The sequence below is a fragment of the Cygnus atratus genome, chromosome 11 (assembly GCF_013377495.2).
Source record: "Cygnus atratus isolate AKBS03 ecotype Queensland, Australia chromosome 11, CAtr_DNAZoo_HiC_assembly, whole genome shotgun sequence".
Taxonomy (NCBI): Eukaryota; Metazoa; Chordata; class Aves; order Anseriformes; family Anatidae; genus Cygnus; species Cygnus atratus.
The window spans coordinates 16849525-16864952 of NC_066372.1; the positions used below are offsets into that span (position 1 = coordinate 16849525).

Below are 15428 nucleotides of genomic sequence, written 5' to 3' on the forward strand. Positions count from 1 at the left end.
GATGTTTTGTTGGACATTGCAGGCTTTTCCCTGGGATGCAGGACGAGCGCGGCAGTTCTGCTGGGTCACTCATCAAGGACACAAGCTTCCAAGCCAACAGTGAGCTGCATTTCACTTTTGCAGGGAAAAACAAAAGCACCTCCCTATGCAAAAAAAAAATAAATAAATAAAATGAAAATAAAAGAGTCCCGACACATCTAGGAGCGCAGGTAGTGAAATCTAAAAGAAAAAGTCACCGCAAAAGCAGCTTCACCAGGGCAAACTGCTGCGGAGCTCTGGGGTTTGCTGCACTTGCTGCTGAGCCAAGCTTTGCCACTTTTCCCTTGGGCAAAGCAGCCACCGAAGTCAGTAGGAGTTTCGGACTGCAGGGTTTGGCCCTGTGGACAGTGAGAAATTAGCCGGAATTGTCATTTCAGTAAAGCAGGGGCTCTGAAATCCTAATCCAGCCTCTGACGAAGGAGGCTGAAAATCGCCTTCCCCCGCACTTTGCTGTTTAATACCTGGCAGTTGGGTGAAATTCTTGACAGGTTACTGCAGTGAATCCAAGCTCCCAACTGGTGGCCATAAGCGGCTGCTGTCTTTGTATCCCAGTAGTCCTCATTAGAACAAAGCTGCTTCGAATTAAATCCAATCTACATGCCGAATCAATCTTTCAACCCTTTGATTGCTTCTGAAAATATTTATATTTCTTAATAATGCACATTTTGTCCCACAGCCTGTGATTAAACCCAGACAAGGTCCAGAGAAGCCTGAAGTATATGTGGAAGGGGTTATTTTGGACAGGAAAAGAAAGATAAAGAACACAGGTTTTTCCTATTGTGAAACCATTAGAGTGTATAAATCTAGCAATTGCAGTTGTATAAGCATCAGAGTGGGGTTGTAATAAATACAGATTGGAGTATTATAGTAACCAAATGGAGTTTATGGATTATGTTCACTAGTTCGTATTTCTCAGCTACTACAAGCTAACTAGCACCGCGCCGTACTCAGCTCTATTAATATTCCCTGTTAATATTCTCTTTCCATGTTTGTTGGGGAAAAAAGTTAGAAATCGACCACCGCTCTCTGTAAAGCAAGCATGTTTAAAGACTCATGCCCTCCAAAGGGGAAAAAAAAAAAAAAAAAAAAGACGGACAAGGAGATGCTTTAAAGAGCCTGTGTTAGGAGGGCACGGGCTTCGGCTGGCTGAAATCAGCTCCGTTCTGCTTAAAGTTAATAACTTCCATCTGAGTGAGAATCTGGCCCTAACATGGGATGTTTGCTGCATGAAAATGAGGGTGTAAAGATGAAGACAATAACGGCTACTATCCCTTACCCGGTTACATTTTTAAGGCGGTAAATAATAAGCTTTGGCTGGGGATACAAAACACACAAAGGCTTTGAAGCTGTGCTTTGTGGTAAATGGCATATTATTCCCTCCTCGAAAAGTAGCATACATCACAGGTAAGATATATGGAGGAGAAGGGAAGGATACATTCCTTGGCTGAGAAGGAGCCCGGAGGGGGCCTGATCCTGCACAGCGAGAATTTGCCGTCGATTAAGAAGGTGGCTGGGGCTGGGGACACCGATCAGATAAAGGCACCGTACCTGTCTCCCTCCCTAAACATAAATGACTGCCCTTGTCTATAATAAAAGGGAAAAATTGACTTCTGAAAACATGCCACGATAAATCTCCCTGGATAAAGCAGTACCATGCCTGGGTGAGAGGGAGAGAAGTCTTAGAAACTAAAAATATGTAATGCTTATTTAACATCATTGTCAGCAGCAGCATCACACGGTGAATGCAGCTAATATGCTTTATCACTGGGCTAGTGAATGCTTGTGATAGCTTTTCTTGTGACAGTTTCCCCTTTTTAAAGGAGTAAGAAGAAATATTCCTAGGTAAAATTTTATTCATTGATTCTTTCATCACATATTTCATTACATTAAGCTGTCATTTCCTAAATATGTTGGGGAGGGGGGATGTTATTATTTTACTTACACCCTGCGCCTTGACAGCTATTTTGCATTACTACATGATTAGGATGCTCAGTCTTTAAGGTAGAGAGAAGTTTTTCACCAGCACCAAAAAAAAAGGGAGAGGAGTGATGACAAAAAGCCATTCACAAATAGGGCCTGATCCAAAATCTAATGACACGGCTGAAAATGCGTTTTGGATCCGGCCCCCAGCAGAACATTATATCGTGCAACCAGTATTTTCTGAATATCTTCTATTGTTTGACAAGCCCAATTTCACACTAAGCCTGGAGTTCGTTTCAGAACAGAAGCTTTTTGTGTAGGAACTTTAAAATGCATCCCTTAGAGAACACACACATACCATCGAGACTATTGTCTTATTAAAGAGTTTAAGCCTAAAGGTGTATGCCTATTTTTAAAAGAAATTTTCTGATTGTAGATAACTGCTCAATTTGATTTAGTGTCCAATGATAGTGATGGGGTTGATAACTGAGCATTCATCGGTAATTCATCTTGTGCTAGTAGAAATTTACAGCAAAGCAGTGCTTTCCCAACACTGACAAGTCCTATTAATCTTCTTCAGACACATTTCAATAGGTGTCTCCATCTGTGCCCAACATCTAAACACTCTGGCATCACTAGGGACTTGGAGACACCTTCATTTCAGGTTACACTAGTGAAAATGTGATACTAGATTGTACTCTATTTTTAACCTAATTCTCTCTTTTCATTCAATTAGCCTTTCTTGCCTGCATTTTTCTACTCATGTGTAACATCCTTTTCCCAGGAAGAGCTTAAAAATGAGATTTAGTTACTTAAAGAGACAGAATCTGCCAGGGCAAGAGCAATCAAGAGCTTAATACTGAAAAGCAGCACAGTGAAGCTCACGTGTGCAGCGTGGGGAAGGAATTGCCAGCCACAAGCCGTGTCCTGTACAGCATGCCCCCCGTGTTCCTGTCCTGCTGGGACTCTTGCAGGCATGGTTAGGTTAGGCGAGGTCTGTAACTAAACACCCCAACTCCAGCTTTCCAAATTTTAAAGCTATTGCAAAGTATTTGGGGTCTGAAATCCAATATATACCAAAACATCTCTGTTTGTTCAGGCTGTGGGAGGATCACCACCACAGAGCCCCACTTCTCTTTACGTGTACAGCTAATGCATGAACAAACACAGCACAGTCAAATTACTGCAATAACATTTATGGGTGGATTATGTTCCAACTTCCTCACTTATTATTAAAAGCAAGAAAATTGCAAAGCACATGGACGAGGCAGGGTGCAAATGCGGGCGAATTTCCCCTCGGAACCAAATGTTGTTTTTTTCACTCGCAAAGCTGTGATGAGTTTGCTAGCAGACGCAGCACAGCTTTCGAGATTACTCATTCAAAACTGTGTGTTTGGGTTCTTTTTTTCCTCCTTACTCCATTTACGCTCGCCTTTCAGAGAAGAGCAGATGCGAACCGTTTGGTTGGCCTTGGGTGCGTCCTCCTGCTCTGAACTTACTTCCGAGAGAGTGGAGCCTGAGCTGCGCGCCTGCTCGGGGAGCAGCGCTGCCCCACGCCAAGGCAGCCTCAAACTTTGTTTCTGGCTTTATGAAGTTCTCTCATGAGTCGTATTATAGGTTTAAATGACCTTATTGTAGGTGGCAAGTTTAAATGTGCCATATTAATAACTTGTTATCCAAGACAAATTAAGTCCTTATGTGTCAAAAGCACTCTGCTCTGGATTACCTACAAGACAAGTATTTATTGAATAAACGTTGGATCCAATTTCATTTTAATGTGACTGACTGTATGCTTCAGCCCCTTAGAATGAGATAAAAACACTCAAACCTATAACTGTGTTGCAACATTACACCTAACTTGTCTATTTCTATTATTGTCTTTTTAATGTGGGATATCAAAAGCATTTGGGGTTTTTAAGGATTTATTATTATTATTATTATTATTATTATTCTGAAGAGCAAGGAGAGAGATAGAAAAAAAAAAAGACTGGCATTCAGCCTAAAGAGAAATCATTGAAACAAATTAATCCTATGCCGTTTAAATTGACATGGTAATCCATCATCAGCAAAGGGAAACTCTGAAAGCAATCTAGAATCTGCAGTGTTCTTTCACTGGCCCTCAGGCACAAAGACAGATAGTAAAAGAAGAAGAGAAAAAAAAATCATAAAAGTTAGCAGCGCCTTAGAAAAAGGAAGGAATAAAGAGAGCAGCTTTCACTTTTTCCTGCTTTCAGATGTCCGGTTCGGAAAGCAAGGCTGATTAACCTCCAGCCGTTGCCTACTATCATTTACTTCTGTATGTCAAATCATCTTCAGCTGCTGAGATATGAGTAATTTCAAATAGTGCAGAGCCCCATCCTATATAAACTCCGCCATTGAAAACTACGCCAAACATCAACTTTGGCATTTCTGCTTACAGAGGGCCTTTTATTAGCCTAAACTTGATCGCTCCAAATGGACAATAAATTCTGTCTTCGCAGCCCTGGAGAAAAGAGCTGTACTATCCTAGGAGCTTAATAGCCAGGATTTTCATATAGCTAGCATGGAAAAGCTGGAGCTTTGGGGCTTTTTTTTTCTTCTTTTTTTTTTTTTTTTTTTGCTTTGGGTTGGGGGGGATGTTGGTGGGTTTTTTTAAGTTTGCCTATGCCCTTCTTTTTCAGCAGGGCTGCCCACTGTAATGTATGTTTCCCAAGTTTTTTTTTCAATCTAGTTTTAAATATATAAAGTGATGAGACTTCCTGCACCTTTAAAATTTTATTATACTTATGGTCAGAAGCAAACGTAAACCTCTTGGGCCTTGAAAGCCCATTGCAATACAGCCATTATCCCTGTAATGTCAACAGAGCTACAAAACTCTCTAGAAATAAACCTTTTAAGAACAGTTTTCCCTGCCTTGTGTTTTCTTTTAGGGTCAGTGGTGCATCACTTTTTGGAAAAAGTTTCCCCTCCCTGGCCAGGTTTAGCAAGCCGAAGTAGAATGTATGTTGCTAAATGAATAGGTTTAATTTTAGATGCTGAAAAAACAAATATGAGAAGAGAGTGAGGGCAGGACTAATACCTTCCAGTTAGAAACAGACATGGTATAAAGCAAAAGTCAGAACTTTAGTGCCAGGGGCAAAGGGGTGAAAGGCTGGCTAACACGAACCATATCCAACATCTGCCCTATTTTAATTTAGCAGGGATAAAGTTTCTTCTTTTTTATTATTAAGAAAACTTTATGTGGCATAGAAACCCATGAGCTGCGTTATCAAAACTGGTTTATTGTCACACCAAAACTTAGACCTGTTAAGAGTTTGCAGGGCAAGGAGATAAAAACTCCCCTTCGCTCTCCTTTTATGCTCTGTGACAAGCCTGGGCTCGGGTCCTGGTGTCTGGGATGTCCTTTTCATGTCTTTATGAAGCGCTGCGCTTGGGTCCATCATATAAAGGGGAGGTTAATTGTTCGGGATGGCTCCCAGTGATTGATTCGGCAGGTAAAAAATAAATCTAAAAGAAAAAATAAAAATCTGGAGATTTAAAACAAAACCCTGCTCAGAAGGCGTTCGCAGTAGTCACCCTCCGAGATGAGCGATGGTGGTGGAGTACAACAAGTGCAAAGAATGGCCGGGCTGGGGGGCTGTGTGCTAAGCAGCACAAATTGCCAGGCTGGAACATGATCTTACTCCATGTAGAAGTTTTCCGCCTCGATAGTGCAAATTCTACTATAAAATGACAAAATATAGCAAAACACGTGTAAGTGGCTGCTGGAGTAAAAGAACAAATTGGTTTCTGACAAAGGGAGGATGAATACCTTTGGATAATCTGAAGTTAGAGTTTGATTGAAAGCATAACATTCCTTTAAGCATCAATATGCTTGGGATCCAAAATATGGTTATTTTATTACCAGTTAATACTCAGATCAAAGCAGAACTCTGTAGCTGGAAGGGACGTTCTCGCTGGAAATAAAGTTCCATGTAATTATTTCCTATTAAAAACTAAAACTGGTCTTAGATTCAGAAATTTGTGTTTCCTAGCATGTGATATAATGCAAGCTTGTCAAGAGGGAGCAGACGTGCCATTTTTCACTGTTTGCTGGTATCCCTTTGCTTTAAGTTTTCGGTTTGGCTTGAACTCTTTTTGCATGAGAAAAAATCTCATCCAATTTACCTCTGTCAAACACAGGCAATTCTTTTGGATGATATTAACTAATTTCTTGCATGCAGAAATTAGAATCTGGTATAAACTAACACTGTTTTATATAAGGTCTGCGAACATAAGGAGAGAAAAATACAAAGAAAATGACAGAGTGACTGATAGGTGGTTGAAACTTAAAACTTAAATTGCAAACTAGTATTTTAGTATTGGGCAAAACAGCTCATCTTAATTCAATTCAGGACATGGAGCTTAAAATATGCACTCAAAATACTTCCAAGAAAGCTGCAACCTTTCAAAGGAGAGAGATAAGGATGTATTTTAATTATGAGGTTATAAATATGCAATCTATTTTTTTGACCACCCCCTAATGTAGTATGTAACATTGTTCAGATGCAGTTATATAGCTGTCTGTCTCTATTCCTGTCCAGGCTGTGGGTTTTATTTTGGGTTTTGTTTTGTTTTGTTTTTCTGATCGTTCAATCTCTATTTATGTCATCTCTGAGGCAGGCCCTGGAAAATAGGAACTGCCAGCCTAAATAATCTATCCTTCTGTAGTTTTAAACTAGCAGAGAAAAAAAATAGGGAATGGTTCCTTTTTACAGCTGGTGGGCTGGTATTATAAGTAGGAATATGAAATATTTAGAGACATTATTTGAAACTTCCATCCGCTTCTGATTCTGCAAATTATTTTTGACCTGTCACTCAGAAATTAAAAAAAATATATAATCTGTAAAGAGTTCAATTTCAGGGGTGCAGAAAGGAAGAGGAGTCAGATATAAGGCAGCACGTATAATTTGGTTTTAACATTTTTTTTATTTTTTGTTGACTGCTCAGCTATATTGTTCACTAGATGGATGGCTACAATATAAATCTGTATTAAGTGCTTGTTAAATAGGGAAGGAGTTGAGACATTCAGCTGGGATATTGTTTGCTAGCTCAATTAGTATCCAAAGAATTTGAAAGTACAATAAATGTATCTGAAGATCATATCTAAACATACTTACCAAAAAGTACCCACCTCTCTCAGCAGTTCACATATTTCTGCCTTCTGACTGGGAGAAGAAAAAAAAAAAAAAAAGATGAAAAAAAAAAAGGCATTTCAGATGTATAGGTTAAGATTGGCGGATGGCAAGGTTTGTGTGAAATACAAAGAAACCTGTATTTCACTCAACAATTTCATTGCTTAAACATATAGTTTAGAAGCATCTTTTCCTTAAACATGCGGTTCAATAGCATTTTCTTCAAAGGAACAATTCAATGTGTTAAAAGATTTAAGAACAAAGAATGTGCAGCAAAATGCAAATTCTTCCAGTGTTATACTGTGTATGCAATTATGTATGGAGGCAGATAGATATAATTTGAGAGTTATTAACTTTCAACATCAATGATGTACCCTGAATCAATACAGTGTAACTACCTATTAAAATATAAACCAGGTGTGTTACCAGCCAAATACAGCCCGAGAAGCTTGCCTGAATATATATATATATATTTAATCTTTAAAGCTTAATGTTTGACTGTGGACAAGCTAAAGAGGTTGCTGCTGGTCCTAAAGATGGAGCCCGCTTTGCCTTTTGCAATATGTGGCGTTTCCAGACTGGTGCCTTTCCTCCCATTTGGAAAACGATTTAAAAAAATCATAATAATTTAAAAAAAAAAAAAATCAGGAATGGTGTGAAGGGAACGCGTTACCGGGCCGGTGGCGGTCCCTCGGGCAGCTCCCGGTGCCGGGGAAGCGGAGCCGATCCCCTGAGCCCCCTTTGCCCTGGGCTGGGGGGAGCAGAGCCCCCCCTGACCCCTTCCCCCTGCCCCCCGCCCCGGCACACGCCCGCGCAACCCCCCCCCGGCCGGCGCCGTTAACCCGCGGCGGGGCCGGAGCGGGAAGGGTTAATGAAACCCAGCTCTTCCCGACCTCCGGGGTCAGACTCTTCCTATCTGCAATCTAAGGAATTAGGTAAGGAGGTTAGGGGCTGATCGCCAAAGCGCTCGCAGGCCCTCGCAGCCTCACACCTGAGCGCATCGCCCCAGTCCTCCCCCCCACCTTCCACGGCTCCCCCCAAAAAGGCGCAGCCGGCGCCCGTCCCGAGCACGGGTGGGGGCCCCACGGGAGATGCCCACGGGCCAGGGTAAGAACCCCTGGGCCCCCTCCCCTAAAGCGGTGGCCAAAAGTCGCCTTCTCCTCGCCCCCCACTCCTGCCCGGCCGGCTCCGTGCGGCTCGGGGAGAGGGGCGCTCGGAGGGGGACTGGAAGCTGCTCCAGCACCTCCCCTGCTGCTCGGGTCCTAATTTTGGGGGGCTGTCCGCCCTCCCGGCGGCCAGCAGCTCTCACCCCGCGGCTCCAACTTTCTTTTCTGTCCTTCCTTTCCCCCCAGCCTTCCGCTGTCGCATCCCCTCGCTGCTAAAGGCAAACGCGCGGAGAGCAGGCAGCGCTGGGAGACGGCCCAAAGAGCAGCGAGTCGAGGCAAAGAAAAAAAAAAGAAGGAAAAAAAAAAAAAAAACAAGAAGCGGAGCTTCCCTAAAGAACATATCTAACGTGGATGGGCAGAGCCCTGCCCTGCTCCCAGCTCCGTGCCCTTTGGCTCTGCCACCTTTGCTCGTCCCCAGCAAAGTTCCCCCAAACGTGCCCTGCTCCGGCGGCCCCCCGGCTGCCACCCGTCCAGCTCGGGCTGATTTGAGCCATTTTATCCTTTTCAGAAATGCTGATTTTTTTATTTTTATGGTTTTTTTTTTTTTTATAATGCCACTTGTGGTCACCCTCGAATGGCAGTAATCTGTAGATTACATATTACGAGCCTTGTCATTACATGGGTAAAATGAGGTGGTTAAACGCTAAAATCCATTTCCCTCGCCACGTTTGCTTGGCGAGGGAGGGGAAGAGAGGGGAGGACTAAGTGGGAGGAGAGGGGTTTGCACCCCTGGCACCCCCGCGGGCCGTGTTCCCCTCCTGCTGCTTGCCCTCCCTGCCTGGGGGGGGACACGGGGCTGCGACCCCGCACCTCACCTCGGAGCCAGGCGGGCGCCTGCTCCAGCCCTCGCCTTCCCCTCGCTCCTGTCTCTTTTGTCCCCATTTTGGTGGCGACTTCCCTCTGCCTCCCCTCTCCTTGCTCGGGAACATTTTAGGCTCCTGCTCTCCCCCCGATCGCCCCTTTCACGCGTGTCCCCGAGTCCTCCCTAGCTGGTGTGATTCTTTGGGAATGCGGGTCTCATCCCGTCCCTACCTTTGCCGGGTCTGATTAGATATTATTTTTTCATTGGCTCTGCTACAACGGGTTCCTCCCTTTAATCTCCCGCTATATTTTCCCCCTCCCGGTATAACCAAATCCATGAAATTCACAGCCTCTCTCTTTGACACGACTGGCTCGTCTAATCACTCCATATCGATTTCCCTAACTCTTTTCATCCAGCTGAAGACACATCTTAAAACACTCCAAGCCAGAGTGTGCTCTTTGCTTTATACACACTAATAAAATGATTTACCCTTCTCTCTCTGCTCTCCTCACAGGAGAAAATCGTTCAAGTCCCGGCTATTTGTGTGTGATCAGTAAATATTTAGTGTGGCGACATCTTCAGCTCCTCTGCTGATCAATACGCAACCCAACAGGAGGTGCACTATTGTCCGGGCAGTGACTTGCTGAGATCTCCTTCAGATGAATTCCTTGCCCCCATACCGCCTGTTATGATTTACCCTCGAAGGTAACCAGCGAGGAGAGAAATTGAGGCTGTAAAAGTGGCTCTTTCCAACCTGTTTACCGCGGCGTTAAGCCACCTAAGCAAGGACTGCCTTGCTCTTCCCCACCTCCCGTCCCTCTCTGGTGGTCTGGGGCTTCCAAAAAGCTGCTGGAAAAAGGAATGGCAACCCAGGCAGCCGTCGCACGGGCTCTTGGCTTCCCTTAGCCCCCCTGTCCCACGGGTGGCAGCCGTGGGGCTCGGTGCCACGGCGGGGGCCGGTCCCCGCTCCCTTCCCGCAGCATCCCCGGCACCGGGCTCCTGGAGGGCACCGGGGTTTGGGGGGGCTGCGCGGTGCCCCCCCGGCTGCCAGCTCTGTGCTCACACTCCTGCTGCGGCTTTGCCTGCCCCGGGCTCAGCTGGGGCAGGGCTGGGGCTGAGGGCTTTTTTCGGCTTGTTTGTCTGCTGGGTTGTTTTATTTTTTATTTTTCTAACAACGTGGAAAACCTGCATCGAAGGAAAAAAAAATGGGAATGGAGAAGAGCTTAAAGCTCAGCTCCTGGGGTCGACCCTCCACGAGAGCTTTCCCAGGGTGATAAACCGTGCAGAAAGAGGAGTTGGGGCGTGTGTGAAGCTCTCCCCCTGCCCGGCCTTGGAAGCGCCCCCCCGCGATTCCTTCCCCACGCAGGGGCAGCTCCGCGCCCGGCCGGGTGCCCCCGCGGGTGTCCGGCTGCAGGGACGGGTGCGCAGCCCCGGGGGTGCCGGAGCTTTGCGGGGGGGCTCCCGCAGCCCCGATCCCGCACAAAGACACGGGGCCGGGTTGGGCAGCCGGGCGCCTGTTATCCGAATGTAAACCCGGCTCCATCCACCTGTTAACTTTGTTTAGAAACCACTTTCCCTAATGGCTTTCCGCGAGGTTATTCAGCCCGTTACTCGGGTATGGGAGGCAATGGAGGGGAAAAATCCATATGAAAACCTGCTTACATCCTCTCTTCGAGAGGACGCTTTACACACCTTGCCTAGACAGGGCTCCTATAGAGCGCTTATCTCTCGAATATATCTTTATACTAATGCATACTTAATTGGTCTGTCTTGACTGTCCATATAAAACAATTTAATTAGGGTGCTTTCTGCTTTGGAAAGAAAGAAAAAAAAAAATCTGCCCAGCATTTATTGTATTTAGCACCAATACAGGCAGAAAATGTTGCACAAGTTTTTGGTTGAAAGAGCACCTATGTGTCCATTGAAGGGCGTTGATCCGAAAAGACAGAGAGGACAAGTAAAATCGATTTGAAGCGACCCTCTCTGTCCCTTTCACACCATTCAGACACTCCATTCCTTCTAAGACAAAGACCCAGCGCCTTGGGAATGCTGGCAAAGGGAAAAAAAAAAAAAAAAAAGGAGAAAAAAAAAAAAAAGCTTCAATCCCCCCAAGCAAAAGGGTGAGCTCTGAAATTCCTTCATATTGCTGTTATTTCCCCCCCTCCCCTCTTTACACCCCCCCTACAAGATATGTTCAGCTCCAGGATTTTCTTCAATTCGGCGTCTAACGTTTCTGCTGCGAGGAATGTCCCTGGGAGGGAGGGAGAGAGGGAGGGAGGAGGTAATTATGGCTATTAGTGCTGCGAGCCCAGCCTGAGCCCTGGTCACTCGCAGGCTTTTAGGGTTAAAATAGCCCTCACCTCTGACCCTGCGGAGCAGAGCCGTAGCTATCGCCACAAGTTGGGCCAAAGTTTTCATATGCAGGGCTCTGCAGCACCGGGAGGGAGACTTCTCCCTGGAATTATTTGTGGATGGTATTTAAATCATCTTCAGTCTATTTAATTGTGTCCCCCCACACCCCAACAATCCCTTTTGGAGAGGTGGGGGCAAGCTCGAAATGCCCTGCTCCCACTGCCTCTCCCACTGCTCCTTCCATTTAGCTTTAATTTGGCAGTTTGTTTTCAGGCACGAAAATGGTTAGCACCCAGCTGAATTCCCAGGTCATCCTTTCATCCACGGACCTCGAGAATAAATGGGGGGGGGGGGGAACACACGACCTTCCCCCTTCGGGCTTTCACCACCGCCACCTTTCCAGCCCTGCAGGGCAAGGGGCTTTTGGAAAAGGGGAGAGAGGGCGACAAGAGGGGCTGTGCCCCCTGCGCCCCTCTCACCACCGACCCCTGCCAGGAGAGGGGCACATCGTGGGGCTGGGGGGCGAGGAGGACAGGGGAAGGACCCCCTCCAGATGCCAGCACCCCCTTGGCGATAGGAAAAATTCATTCAAGTGGGACACGTCTCCATCTTCCAGGTGCTGGATGGACTTGGCAGGAGTGGGAACTTGCGGAGCCCTTGTGCGTGGTGGTAAGGGGCAGTTATAGGATTTCTCCTTCCTCTGATCGATACCGGTCGTGGCCGCCCCCCCCCTGCCGTCCCCGCCCCGGCCCTCCCCGAGGGCTGCGGTCACAATTGCCTCCATACTTTTTCATCCCTGTTCTTGGTGGCAAAACCCCATTGTAATTTTCATTAGCCCAGTAAACATGCAATTAACATGCAGCACTGTGGTTAACTTAATTCCTGTTTTAAGGCAAGGACAAGCAAGAAATGGAAGAGCGTTTGTTCCATTTGTCAAGTATGACACACTTCTCACCATAACAGTTTCTGAAAATAAAAGCTCGGCTCCTCACCACCACGACCACCACCCCTCTTTCCAGAAACCCCACACACTGATACACGCACACACACACAAAAAGGAGCAGGAATCCATTAGTTGGAGAGTATTCTCCTGCCAAAGGCGGTATAATGTATTCCAAATTTTCCCAAGCCCTCACTGTACTGGGGTCCCGTTTCCCCCCCTGGGGAAGGGGGCTGACGAGCTGATATTCCTCGTGGCTGAGGGCTCCAGCCTCCCCCGAACCGTATTTTTTTTTTTTTTAATAAAATAAAACAAACGTGCTTGCCATGCCTAAAAGTTGCCATGTTTGTGAAGGGGGTGGGGAAAATGTCTCCAAGGGTTTCAATTAGCAACAAATGATTATTGCAACGGATTTTTGGTAATGAAAAAAATGTGGAGTACCTCTTTCTAGCTGGGATCTCAGGGGCAGTGAAAGGGGGGGGGGGGGGGGGGGAGGAAGAGAAAGGGAGAGAGAGAGAAAGAGATTGCTGATTAGCTCGGATTCTTTCCCAACTTGCTGTAGCGTGTGCTTGCGTTCCCTGCCGACCCTACACAGGACACTATATATTTTTTCCCCTTCGGTGCATGTGTTGATAGTTCAGCCTGTAGTTGTTTGCGGTTGGCTTTTTTTTTTTTTTTCTTTCTCTCCCTGCCCAGGAGGGGGGAGGTGGGAAAGGGGGGGCTGGAATCGGTCGCATCCATCCTACCCCCACAGTCATTAAGTTAGGAGATTTCCCTCTTATTTTTTTCCCCCTTTATTTTTTTTTCTCCCCAGTTGGAAGGGTGGGTTGTGATTTTTTTTTTTTTTTAAGTCTCGCCTTTCCAGCTCCAAACAAGGTGTAGCGAGACGCTCTTCCTTCTAAGGAATGAAATGAGAGACAAGGATCACTCAAAGACATCTCCTACCTTGGGCTTGGGGATTTTTTCTTAAAGGCGAGGCGCACATTCCTAAGCAGCTATGTACAAAGCCCCCCCTGAAATCTTGTCTGTGTAAAGTTAGAGTGTGTTCAGGATTTTTTTTTTCCTCTCTCCCAAGGCTGATCGCTAATAATACATCGAAAGCACTTCCCTTTAGGTTGTGGGAAATCTATTCCCTTCACCTTGCCTCCTTTTTTTTTCCCCCCTGAAGGCTGTAACTTTACTTTTTTTTTTTTTTAAATCAGTTTGCACAATCGCTTAGATAAACACCAAGAAGGAGACTTCTCTTTAATTACCCAACGCACATCTTTCTGGGGGGCAAACAGCGGTCTGATTATTTTTTTTTGTTTGTTTGTTTCACCTGCCAAACTAAAGGAGAGGTAGAAAAAGGAAGATGCAAGCGATTTGGGACCTTGAACAAGGCAAATATGGTTTTGGTATGTTTACTTATAGTTTTTTTTCTTCTTCTTTGACACTTTTTTTTTTTCGGGCAATGTGTTGTGATTCTTGTGTTTCTCTTTTAAGGAAAACAAAAAATCCAAAAAAGCAAATGTTAGCTAACGTGCGTCTTAAACGATCGTTTCTAAGGTTACGTGGGTTGCTCTAAGGAGGGGAAGAGGGGAGGGGGGGGAGACCCGACTCGGTGGAATTGCAGCACCAGCAGCTAGCACGTCCTTTAGCTAAATAAAGCAAGCAGCAAACAAACAAACAAGCGAGCGAAACCCAACGACCGGAATCCGGCTTCCAGGTCCGAGGCAGGAAAGCGCCTCAAAGTCATTTCCAAAGCGGCGCCCGGGACGCGGAGCCCGGGGCCGGGGCTGCGGGGAGCGGCGGCAGAGATCCGAGCCGAGCCGAGCCGGGCCGGGCTGGGCCAAACCGAGCCGAGCCGGGCCGAGCCGAGCCGGGCCGGGCCAAGCAGAGCCGGGCCATGTCGGGCGAAGCCGAGCCGAGCCGGGCCGGGCAGGGGGAGGCGCGGGGGGGGGGGGCACCGCTCGGACCGGGGGGGAGCAGGCGGCACCTGCCCAGCGCCGCCGGCTGCGGCCGCAGTTTTAGGTACCAAAAATAATAATAATTAAAAAAAAAAAAAGAAAAGAAAAGAAAAAAAAAAGGTCGGTGGGGAAGGTCTGGTGCTGAGATCCCCTCTCCCCCTCCGGTCGCTTCCCTGGTAGAGCACGTACAATGGAAAGAAGCCGGAATATACTCACCCGCCGAAGGTGTGGTTGGCAGCGCGGCTCAGGCTTTAAGGCAATTATTTATCCTGTATTATTGCAAAAGGAGCAGGTCTGACTTAAGGCAGCAAAAGTGTTTTGCTCTGACAACAGCGTGCGAGGCACGGTTCCTCGTTTAAAAAAAAAAAATCACAAAACAGGATCTCTCTCTCTTTCCCCCCCACCCCCCCATCCCTTACCACTATGCCTTAAAAATACCTATTCGGTCCAGGGCTCGCAGAAACCCTGCTGCAGAAATCTTATAGTCCGGTCTAGGAGTGCCCAAGCCAATTAATTTTAAATCCTTAGGAATTAATCAGATTAAAATGTACAGAAGTTTCATTCTCGTATGCATACGTGAGCCAAAAGTCGTTTCCCTTTAAGAGATCCTTTTCTTTTAAAGTTGAATTTTAGGCAGATAAGAGACTTACACTAGGGGGCAGCCAGATACTGTACTTGCTCCAATCTTAAGCAATTTTTTTCCTCTCTCACAGCATATGCTCTGATTTAGCACTGTAAATTTTTCAGAGGACCCAACTCTGACAGCCCCTGGTGATTTTCAAAGTACCACAAGCCAGTGGTTAAAAATTGCATTGACTTGGAAGTTCAGAGGCACACAATAGGAGCCACTTTCCCTATTCATGGAACTTCAGTGTGGTGGAAGAGAAAAACACACACATACTACATTGAGGGAGAAGAGGAATTCATTGAATTCTGTTAGACGTAACTGCTTTCCACTGAGTTCAGAGCGAAACTCGCTATTTGTTCGATGCTGTATTCATATTGCGATTTAATCTAGAAAGAATTAGAGGACTGTTAGGCAGCTTTCTGCCGGGAAAGCAGCTTCCCCCTCCTTCCTCCTCTTTTTTAAAACCCAAAGATTTACACCGG

The 15428-nt window shown here is 46.1% G+C and overlaps 1 long non-coding RNA gene across 2 annotated transcripts; it reads right to left on the reverse strand.

Moving 5' to 3' along the window:
* Positions 1 to 4555: 4555 nt before the first annotated feature.
* Positions 4556 to 14870, reverse strand: LOC118251970 (uncharacterized). 2 transcript variants are annotated; one of them, XR_007708724.1, is made up of 4 exons: positions 14757 to 14870; positions 14535 to 14668; positions 7098 to 7145; positions 4612 to 5445 (listed from the first exon to the last, which is right to left on the reverse strand). It is a non-coding gene; the product is annotated as an uncharacterized LOC118251970 (long non-coding RNA). The 2 variants fall into 2 exon arrangements; XR_004780000.2 differs by having other exon boundaries at positions 4556 to 7145.
* Positions 14871 to 15428: the final 558 nt, after the last annotated feature.